Below are 12338 nucleotides of genomic sequence, written 5' to 3' on the forward strand. Positions count from 1 at the left end.
GATTGGTCGTTATCAGGGGTGTTGTAAAAGTAATTTCTAGCATATGTCGCTGTTTGGTATCATGAAGTTTTCTAAGCACGGCCCTATTCGAAAACATTTTTCCCAATATTTAAGCTCTTGAAATATTCTTAATGCTATGAAAATTACATTATTACTTATTTTTTTCACCCTAGACGCGAGAGAGATATTTCTCATACATGTAGAATGTCTTTTATCTTGGGTCACACACCAAATTTTTACAAATTTTACCAAAAATTGTTTTCTTTGAGTTCTTTTCAATACTACCAGTACTTTATAATAATAAAAAAAAAATATCTATACTTTAGGAATTATTAATGGGACACAGAAAAGGTTACTTTATTACAAATAGCAATCATTATTTTATTTGAAGACTGGTTTCAAATACCAAAAGCCAGCGAGTCGTTCAATAGGTAATCATAGATAGGTATGACTGAAGAAATGTATCGTGTAAACTAAGGTAGCGCCGGGTGGGAGTGTCGGGTTAATTGTATTTAAGTTGAATGATTAAATAGGATGTAATTTATCATTAATACCTGTAAACTTTAACAAGTTACAGTGAGAAAGATGGGGGATAGATAAATATTGTTGCACAGGAGGAAAATTTTTTCAAACAAACAAACAAATCAATAATTAACTCTTTCTCGTAATCATAATCATTGGGGAGAGAGAGAGAGAGAGAGAGAGAGAGAGAGAGAGAGAGAGCACATTAGTTGTAACATTATGTGCAATCAGAGGACATATTCTCCGACCAAAGAAGTGTTCGTGTGTGCGTGTGTGCATTGCATACCCTCATTAGTGTCGGTACATTAATATGCTGATATATTGATATATTAATATACGTTAATAATGGCGATGGTAAAATGAGACTCAACAATCCTTTGATGGAAGAACTTAGTTTCAACGCGTCTCTTGTTATTATGTTTCAATTTTCTCCTGCTTCTGTTTTTTTTCTTTACTTACCTTATTTAGGAAACTGATACACAGGCATAATAAAGAATTCGTTATCGCTCCATGGGAAGCTACTAACTAACAGTGCATCCGATTTATTATATAACTCAGTTTTATCAAGAATTGTGTTTTTAATTGAAGCAATACAAATATTTCCCTTTAATATTTCAACTAGTTGGTACGTTCTTGACTATATAACGCATTCAGTGCATTCCAGACAATGACGAAAATCGCGTTTACCGACAACCATTATTATGAAAAAAAATATTAAATAATTTTCCACTAAACTATTATATTTATGATTCATTTATTAAAGAGAACATAAGCTCATACCTTTTACAATATTATACCAATAAAGAATTTTTTGACGAAAAATTAATTTGTTCCAGTGACCATAAGCTCGTACTTTATTCATTATAATATTATACCAATAAAGAATTGTTTACTGATAATTAATTTTCGTGCATGCTGTATGAGTTGCCTTCTCTTCATCGCATGAATGATTCAACTTATCATTCAAACTTTGACGTGACACATGTTTAATGGCTAAATATTCAATTTTGATTCTCATGAGATAGCTAACATGGGGATTTGGCGTCGCTTCGTTGACACATGATTGTGAATTCTCTTGATACGTAACAAATTCGTTAACTTATGATGGAAATAGCACCATAAATATTTACAAAAAAAACAGTAAATAAAATATACTAGAAATTGAGTAAATTCTTTGTTTTATATATATATATATATATATATATATCTATATATATATATATATATATATATATATATATATATATATATATATATATATATATATATAGTATTATACATACTTATATGTGTTTAGTGCTCATTTAACATATCCTTCTTAGTGTTGTAAAATAACCTTTGAATGGATTACAGTACTCATTAATGAGTACCTCACATAACGGCATACCTGCATATTTTGGTATCCCAGATATATTTTGTTCTTCAATTTTATTATTATTGTCTCAACCATATTAAACCTTTGTAGTTCCAAAAACAGACAGAAAATCGACTTTATTAAACTGGATGGCTGTCAGTAATGTAAACAGTTCTTTCTTCACTTTATTTAGAATGATTAACATTTAGAATTAAGCAATACTGTCAGGAATATACGTTGACAAATATTCATCAGTGAAAAATAGGTTTCAAGAATAGTGAAAATATCTCCTTTACCAAGATGTGTTTTTTTCATTACATGAACCCAGTATAACATGACTCTGGAAAATCTTCTCTCCTCCTTTCTTTGAAAGGGAATCTAGATCCCAGAAATGGAGAGCTTATTTCTGAGTCATCCATCTTTCTCATTTTTAACTCTTTTCTCTCAGAACTTGAAGTTCTTAAATACGCTTCCTCGTCTGATAAAAGAGAAGAAAAATGGAGTGTCAATTAGGAAACGAAGAATGAACGTTCAGTGTGGTATTGGGAGAGAGGATCATGAAATCATAAAGTAAGCACTTTATTAGTAACTGCTCATATTACTCGTTTTAGGAAGATATTGTTTAACGCAATTATTCTTCCATCCAGATAGTGATTTCTTCCCCTAAGTTTGAGCTAGTAATATGCAGTTAAAAGCAGCAGGATATTTTTGAATGGTAAAAGGATTATATATTTTTCATACTGATTCAGCAGCAGATGAAGCAATCAAAGAAAATAGCATTGCTCGCATTATTTAATTCTAACTGCAGTTATTTTATTTTCATTTGCAAAAAAAAAAATATTATTAGGTAAAATAGGTATAAAGTATAAGCGAAAAAATGAGTAAACAATGATATGAAAGAGAATTATTGGTTACAGTTTTATAAAGGGTGCCCATATCAGAATTCTTTTCGAGTCGCGAAACTCTCCCATGTTTTTTTACTTCCATGGATTTGGTACCTCAGGGTATCTTCTTCTTCTTTTTTTGCATTTTGGTGCTCGAGTTCTATCATGAAAGGGCAAAGCTATCTCTTCCACTCCAGTTTTCTGTTTCGTAAGTTTTTTCCCCTCGGTATCGTCGCACCGAGACATATCCTTCTTGATTTTAAATCTTAAATATTTTTTTTGTTTTTTTTTTTTTTATAATTCCCCGAAATGAATAAAGTACACTTATTACATTGAAATACCAGCCTGATGCAAGAGAAAAAACAGCAATCACATACACACACACACATAGGTATATATATATATATATATATATAATATATATATATATATTATATATATATATTGTATATATATATATATATATAATATATATATATATATATATATATATATATATATATATATATCTTGTTGATTTATTCTTGTTATATTTTATTATATACAAATTTTCCGAAATGAAGTACCAGTACTATACTTATTACATTGAACTACTGGCTGATGCAAGAGTAACAGCCTAGCCAATATATATATATATATATATATAATATATATATATATATATATATATATATATATATATATATATATATTTATATATATATATATATAGATATATATATATAGAAATATATTATATATATATATATATATATATATAATATATATATCTATATATATAATATATATATATATATATCTATGTGTGTGTGTGTGTGTGTGTGTGTGTGTTGTATATAAAAATTTGATTTAATTTGTTTTATAGTTTTTTCTTTTTTTAATTTCCGATATGAACTACTAGTATTACACTTATTAAAACCCCATCCACACGGTCGCATTTTGCCCGAGAGACTCTGTTCGTGTGACGTCCAGAAGCAGGAAAATGTGACGTCAGAAGCGGAGAAATGTTGAGGTTGTGACTTTTTCCCGCTTCTGACGTCACATCAAACAAAACAAAGTCTGTCGGGCAATTTCGACCGGTGGACGGGGCTTTACATTGAAATACCTGGCTGATGCAAGATAAAACAACCTAGGCCAATCATATATATATATGTCTGGTGGTTTTGTGTTTGTGTCTGTGTGTGCCTGAGCTTGTGTCTGTAATATGTGAAATGTGTGTACTCACTACCATGATTAAGATGAGTTGCTTTTTGATTCCAAAACACTTAATTATGTTTGCAAAAATTTTTAAAAAAAAATATAACAATGCTGACATGAAAGGCTCAAGTCCCTAATTATAGTCAGGAGAGGCGTCTAGGTGAGCCTCAGGTGGGAGGTTGTTACGGATGATTTAATAATCATCCATTATTCCCTCCGGAAGTTAGTTATTCCCAATAACTAGGGTAACTGGGTTACTTATTGGGTTATTTATTGTTTATTATTCAAAGTATCAAAACCAGATGTAGTGCCTCAGTGGCGTGGTCGGTATTGGTGGGCTGGCGTGCCACATCTCTGGCCGCAAGTTCGATTCTCTGGCATTCCGTTGAGGAGTGAGAGATGTGTATTTCCTGACAGAAAGTTTCACCTCTCGACGTGGTTCGAAAGTCACGTAAAGCCGTTGGTCCCGTTGCTGAATAACCACTGGTTCCATGCAAGTAAAACCACCATACAAACAAACAAACACACAAAACAAAACAGATTATAAAATTAGTGACAAACTACCTTGCATAACCAGCGTTTTTAGCTGTCTGGTGGAGATCGGTTGATTTTAGTACCCAGTGAAAAACTAAATACAGTAAGAATAAGTAATATAATCGAAATTAATGCCTATCTATTGTTGGCGGCGTGGATAGTATACAGGCCATTTTTTTATTGTCCCATGTGGACGTATGCTTAATAATAATCAATAATACTAATAATAATAATAATATAAAATAATAATAATAGTAGTAGTAGTAGGTATAATAATAATAATAATAATAATACTAATAATAATAATAATAATATAATATACTAATAATAATAATAATAATAATAATAATCAATAATAATTTATTGAATATAATGGCAGAATTTTACAAAACTGGTTTTATACAGAATTCTTTCAATTCTTCAAAGGTAGAATTCTGTATACAAAATCGTTTTCTGTAAATTCTGCCATTATATTCAATAAAACATGTTTGAAAAGAAGGTCTGTTTCTTACATACACAATAATAATAATAATAATAATAATAATAATAATAATAATAATGATAATAATAATAATATACTATAAAAATAATAATAATAATATAATAAATATAATAATTTATGTGACAAGAATTCTAGACATAAATTTAGCTCATAACCGAATAAGCAAATCAGAATTCACACGTAGCTGTACTGCGAATTTCCGTCGTAGGTATCGCTGAAAGTTGTTATCCTGTTGCATTTCACTGATCCCTCCACTGACAGTCACAGGATATAATTCTAAAAGATATACAGGATGTTTCGAAAATAAATAATGTACCTGAGTTCACCACTGCATTGCTGCATGACGGCTGATTTGATAGTCTGCAAGACAAGGAACTGTTTGATATTAAAGTAAATGATCCAGGCACAACACCCGCACACAGAGCATGTATACACACACACGCGCGCGCGTACACACATGCACACACACACATATATATTTGCGTGTGTGTTTGTGTATGTCTCTGTGTGTGGAAGGTATTCATACAGTGTAGTTTGTCATTCCATGAGTGATAGATAACGAAGTAAAAGCGAGTCAATGCTATGCTGAAGTTCATATATATATATATATATATGTATGTATATAATATATATATATATATATATATATTGATTATATATATATATATATATATTATATATATATATATATATATATATATATATTGTATATATATATATATATATATATATATATATATAGTATATATATATATATATATATTATATACATACACAATCTGCACCAACGTTCTTCTATTAAATGGACCGAGGAAGTACGAGTCTTAAGGAGTCGCAATCCATTTCGAAAGATTAGAAAAACTTCCAGCAAGTAACGAAGCCACAGGGAATTCAAAACCCGGACGTTTGTGAATTCATCCGTGACCTGAATAATTTAATGCTGAATTGTTTGTTTCCCAATCCCCCCTCAGTCCGGAAAGGAAATTGTTTGTGGCTTAGATTTGAATTTCACATCAACGATCCTTCAGTTTAGTGATCCGAGCAAAATTTAGAGCAGCTTTGGGAACTGTCAACTTCTGAGAATTCCGCTTTTTTTTGTTAATGCATCTGGAATCGTTAACGGGTTTCATTCACATCATTCAATGGTCTTTCACTGGTGTGCCAGCATATTATTGCCGTCTAACATCAGAGCTTTAAATCATAGTTGCGTCAGAATGGTTTTTTGACGGAAGTATTAAAAGTATTAAAGATTTTCCATGCATGAAAAAGAGGAAAAATATTTCACACAACATATACCATTTAAGTAATTCGGTCGTGTGCTACAAAAAAAAGAATATATATGTTTATATATATACTATATATATAATATCATATATATATATATATATATAGATATATATATATATATATATATCTTCTTCTTTTTGTTGGGGGGTATCACAGGACCGATTACTTACATGGTATGTGTTGAATTGAGAAATTTTTCCTCTTTTCCATGCATGAAAAATCTTTAATACGTAGTATTGTTTTTCATTGTTCAAATGCATTCCATTAAAAAAAAAAGCACAAGCGAATCAGTTTACCAAAGGGATGATTTTGTGAATTTCATAAGACCTATTCATATGAATTCATCAGTTTTTAAAAAACAAAGCAAAAAAAAAAAAAAAAAAAAAATTATACGCCAACAACACTCAGGTGATTCACGTCCTCTCTAAAATCCTAATTTTGATGAAGGCATAGTCTATGCGCTCATCATTCCGACATGCTTACCTACATGTTATCACAGATACATAGGAAATTTCCCTTGGTTAAAATTAGCTTTAAGGAACGTAAATCTACGAGTATAAGACCAGAGAGAGAGAGAGAGAGAGAGAGAGAGAGAGAGAGAGAGGTGTGTGTACAACAGCTGTGTACGCATCTCAATTACTCCAAATTATGACCTTCCATTGTTGAAACTTGAAACTCATGTTGACTTGACTTGAACGACGACACAAGCACTAATTTATTATTGTTAGAAGTCATGGATGATCTAGATTTAAGGGAAATCAATTTAGTGCAAACCAGCCTACAAAATGTACGCAATCTTGTTCGTAACTACTCTGCTTTGGGACCCAATAGTAAATATATAAAATTTTTTTACTTATAAATCTAACGTATGTACTCAACAAACCATTGTTATCATTGAGTATATCTAAAGTACCCTTTCCTCGTTAGAAAGCTGAAGTTACATAGCCCCCCTAAAATCAACGTCCTGTTAAGACATCTCACATAAACTAGACTTTCAAAACATGAAAACAGGAATCGTAATTTCACCCACCAAATACGTTAGTACGAAGGCTGTAGGTTTACTCACAAATATTACCAAATGAATTACGACAATTATTTTCTTCCTCATTTGTCAAAATGCATATTTTTCTCCTTAATGTAGTCATTTGGATCAACGCGCAATAATTAAGTCTGGGGTAATAAACATTGTTATCTTTAGCTTTGCTCTAGTTTTTTTTGCACATTTTTTTTTATTATAAAAGCTGACTTTATATCACCCAAGCTCATGCATTTAGATTTTTCTTTTTTTGATCTAGTTGGTAGCGCAAAACTAGTCCCCCCCCCCCCCCCCAACCCCCCCCACCCCCACCAGAAAAAAACATATCAGTGGTGATTCCATGGTTTTAGTTTAGGTCGTCCAGTGTTACACTTCTTGCCACAAACACATATGATTTGACGTTAAGTAAAAACTTGAAAATTAGACGGCCCTTTGTTCCCTTGTTTCTTTGATTAGCTGCATAGAGACTAGACGGTATTTAGACAGATGAAGGTATATATATTTCACGTTGAATTGAAACATTCATTTGGTGATACTGACGTTTCGCTGTGTGTCATAAAAAGCACTGAATGCTTAGATTAAAAACAAAAATAATGTTAGGCTTATTCCTAATGACAGTCTGGAGGAAATCTCCCTGTCAAAGACATCCTCAGCCGTGCATACTGTCGTAGGCGACATTTATGGGGTGAAATTACACCAACATTATTTCACCAATATCCAATGGATCCTAATTAGATTATAAATATTTATCCACAGATTTTGTCGAATGTGCATTGTAGTAGGAAAAAGGTTTCGTTATTACATAACGCATTCGGGGTATAAGACGGATTGAGTCGCTGTGCAACTAAAACATAATTTTTATTCTACTTGTAAGGTATACCCTATTTTAGTTATGTTTCCGTCTTTAAAAATGTTTGTTTACTTATTACAAAAAACCACTTTTCTCAAATACATTGAAGTACCCTGTAAAGAGACTGGATAAAATATAGAATAAACATAATTTTATTCACGGTGTAAGGTATACATATTTTTTAGTAATGTTTCCGTTTTAAAAATTTTTTTGTTAACTTATTACAAGCAACATCTCTCAAATACATTGAAGTACGCTGTCAAAGACTGGATAAAATATAAAATAACACTAAAAGTTACCACTGAAAAGCAGCAAAATACATATTTTCAGTATCATCAAGCTACAGCTACGAATATATATTGAGGGCTTTGTCAAAAGCAATTACTGCATTAAATCTGCATATAAAATACTTATCGTACGTGTATCCATCAAGTTTCAAAAGTGTGATGGTCCAATTCCTGAAAAAACAAAAAATTACGCAGCAAATGTATTCGATTTTGTGTGACCATATGCTAGACGTTTAACGTTGGGAGAATCGCTTTAGGAACTTTGACTTATTTTTTATTTACTATAATTGATTCAGGTTAATAACCTCTTTCATTATTTTTCTGACGGATGAGTTTTTGAGTGTCCATTTATAAGTCCATTGCCAAACAGTTCAACTTGTAAGCGTCCATTTCCTTTGATTCTACATAGAGTACCTTAATAGGCCTTTACACTCGGCATATGCATCTTGATATCAAACTTAAAATTATATAGGATGAATATGAAAATGATCTAAAATAAAATGAACTGAATAAAGCTAAATTCAGATAGAGTACTGCCATGTTATGGACATTTGTTTTGTGGAAGAAACATTAGATTTTCAGAAAAAGTAGTCCATACAAATATCAGTATGAATATCACAGTCTAATACACCACTCATACACGCGTCACACGGACACACAAACACATACACACAAAAACACTCACACACACACACCTATATGTATATATATACATATATAGTATATATATATATATATATATATAATATATATATATATATATATATATTTATATATATATATATATATATATATATATATATATATATATATATAATATATATAAATATATATACTCATAAAAATATTCTGTTACAACAAATTTCATCTAATGAGAGGAGCCCCATAAAACACCAAAATATTTTTAAAAAATGGTGTTTTTATGGGTATATATACAGAGAGAGAGAGAGAGAGAGAGGAGAGAGAGAGAGAGAGAGAGAGAGTCCCATTCACTGTCATTAAAAACACAAATAACTTACAATGCCACAAATTTTAGTCACATCTGCCTGTACCCACGTCCCAGTCCAGCAGCGAAAAACTTTTATTCAAAGCGGTTTTGTGGATATTAAAACAAGGGATACCTTTTGCATTCGGTTGTGTCCTGCGGCAGCAACAATTCCTCCACGAATTTCATCGTGGTTTAAAATTCATCGAAAGCTTTTGGTTTTTTCGAGGTAGGCATGTTTTTACTAGGTCACGTGACATAAAACCATCGGCTGATGTTTTCAGTGCTTTTGATTCATACATGTCTGAAATAACCTGTCTACTAACACTACAAAAATAGAATTAATAACGTGAGAAATGAAAAAGGAAGAAGACAACTTTTGAGATAAATAGAAAGATGGTAAGGATAATCTAAACAATATTTTTATTGGTATTGGAGCTAACAAGTGACACAAAGTGTTTTTACTTGAGACGTGTTATTTTAATAATACAGACGTTGGTATTAATTCATAAATATCTCTATATATACTAAAGTTATCAGTATAAAATGGCGTCCATGAAGCATTGACCACTAATCATTTCATTATAGTGGGCAGTTTCTACATCAAATACGCCCATCGATGCTAAGACATATTTTTGTTTTGTTTGGGCATTTCAAGTTTTTAAATTATGATGAATTACCACGTTATTAGAGTGTTAATTCGCAATCATTATAAAAACTTTAAATAAACAAAAACTCAGGCACTGTTTTACATATCGTGTTCTGCGCAAGACGAGAAAACGCCTACTATCCCCGAGATCATTATCGGGTCTACGAGCACAATGATAGCACAGATGATTACTAAACTTCCTTCATGGCCTTGACCTTCAACGCTTCATCCACTCGAATCTCAGTTTGTTTGGAGTCCATTTGGGAAATGAAAGTACAGACGTTGGCTGAATAAAGAATAGCATTGGCACTTAAGGGAATATTACACATCGGCAGTGAAAAGGGAAAGATTTGATCACGTGATAGGATATGCAACAAAGAGTTGTCGGAGAGAATGATGCTCTTTTTACGAGTTTTAGTTGATTTCTTGATGCATTTTGTATAAATGATCGAGTTACGAATCGTCATACACATTATATGAGAAATATGCATGAAAGCGTCCATGGTTAATACATTTAAAAAGCTTGACTGATTTCTAAAATATGACAGTTATAATTGTCTTTATCAGGAAATGACGTAATAAAGTAAGTTGATGATAAAGTTAATAACGGTAGAATTCTTCCTCTTTATTCAGAATATTTTTTATGGTTTTACTTTTGCGATATGTGATTCTATATTTTGAAACGGAAACCGACTGGTAAAAAGACGATCATGCTAAGCGTTTTAAAATACAAAAACTAAAGAGAAAACACACATTCACGCACGTGAATGTAAGCGCATGCACGAGATCATATGGATTTTATTTAATTCGAAAAAAAATCTCAGTAGATACTTAAAGAGAACCTCAACTATTACAAAAGGGCAATGTAATTATGGAAATAACTCCCAATTCCATCCACAGTGTACAGCCGATGCTAAAAGCCTTCGATTAGTTATCAAGAGAATGCAATATAAATGATGAATTGGATATCCTGGAGGTGAACTGTAGGAACAAGAAATCTTTCTTAGTTCTTGATTGTGATGTGATATCGTATGAGTTATAGAGTTGATTAGGTTAGCGCTATTGTCGTCTTATTCAATACCATATGCTAAACAGGATTCAAAGGGAAGTAATATAATTTAATTGGTACTTATGACAGAGCGGAGATGTGATTGCCCCTCCAAAATTTTGTAGAAATTACCACTTTGGCAAATATACTGCTCCAATATAGAGGAAATTGAGAGGAAAAATCAAGTTTCCAGTAAAGTTTCAGCAGAATTGAAAATTTCTTCTCGCTAATTAAAGAAAATTCTTCTTTTAAACAAACTAAACAAATTTCTCCCAACGCAGACTTCAACACCACACACACACAAAAAAAATCTTCTTCTTCTTCAAAAAAAAAAAAAAATCTCCCGGCACAGACTACTCCAATCCCCCACACATGCCCCCCCAGCCCCCCACCCGCCCCCCCCAAAAAAACAAGGGCCCTGAAGCTCCTTTGTAAGGAATTTCCACCACATCCTTATTCAATTTCCTCCTCACCAGAAAGGAGACCTGTTTTTTTTATCACACACCTGTTTCTCGATATTTGATGTTGTAAATCAAGTATATGAATGATTACATTTTGCGCCTGTTTGGTTATGCAAGATTTTTATATTAGTGTTAAGGTAGATGAACCTAGGAAGCAAAGGCAATGGTCGTTTTTCTAATTAAATAGCTTAATACGTATAAGCAAGTGCATTATTTCATTAATAGAGCAAATCTGAATTAAAAAAAAAAGGGAGGGGGGAGGGTGTTCCTGTATCATAAAAGGTACTAATATGTGAAATTAATTATGGAAGTTATCTAAGTTTTAATCTAGAGAAAATTTAAGCGATACTGATACACCTTAATCAAATGACGTCATTAATTCCCCCCTCCTCATTAGCTCATCAATGACATCAGTTAATGAGCTTAAAGGGAGGGAAATTGGTTGATGGCTCAGCAGCACCAGTTTTTTTTTAATTTATTTTGAATAGGCCCTTATTACTACTAAAGTATTTTCATATTTAAAAGCGGTGTTATAGTAATAAAATAGCGGTTTGTTGGCAATAAAAAATAATACATTTTCTTCTTCACTGTAAACCATTGTAAGTACTAAGCGCGTATCATGTGGGCCTTAACAAATCGTCTTCAACAGTTTGCAGTCATTCCTTAGCTCAGACCCTGAAGGACGTTCGGAGATCACATTTCAAAGACAAAACCTCTTTGTTTGCTCAGCGCCTCCACTTGA

General features: G+C 31.8%; 1 protein-coding gene across 1 annotated transcript in view; it reads left to right on the forward strand.

Moving 5' to 3' along the window:
• Positions 1–12338, forward strand: part of LOC135206844 (DNA polymerase delta catalytic subunit-like) — a 33513-nt gene that overhangs the window by 19174 nt on the left and 2001 nt on the right. The window lies entirely within an intron of this gene.

The sequence above is a fragment of the Macrobrachium nipponense genome, chromosome 31 (assembly GCF_015104395.2).
Source record: "Macrobrachium nipponense isolate FS-2020 chromosome 31, ASM1510439v2, whole genome shotgun sequence".
In the NCBI taxonomy this organism is placed as follows: domain Eukaryota; kingdom Metazoa; phylum Arthropoda; class Malacostraca; order Decapoda; family Palaemonidae; genus Macrobrachium; species Macrobrachium nipponense.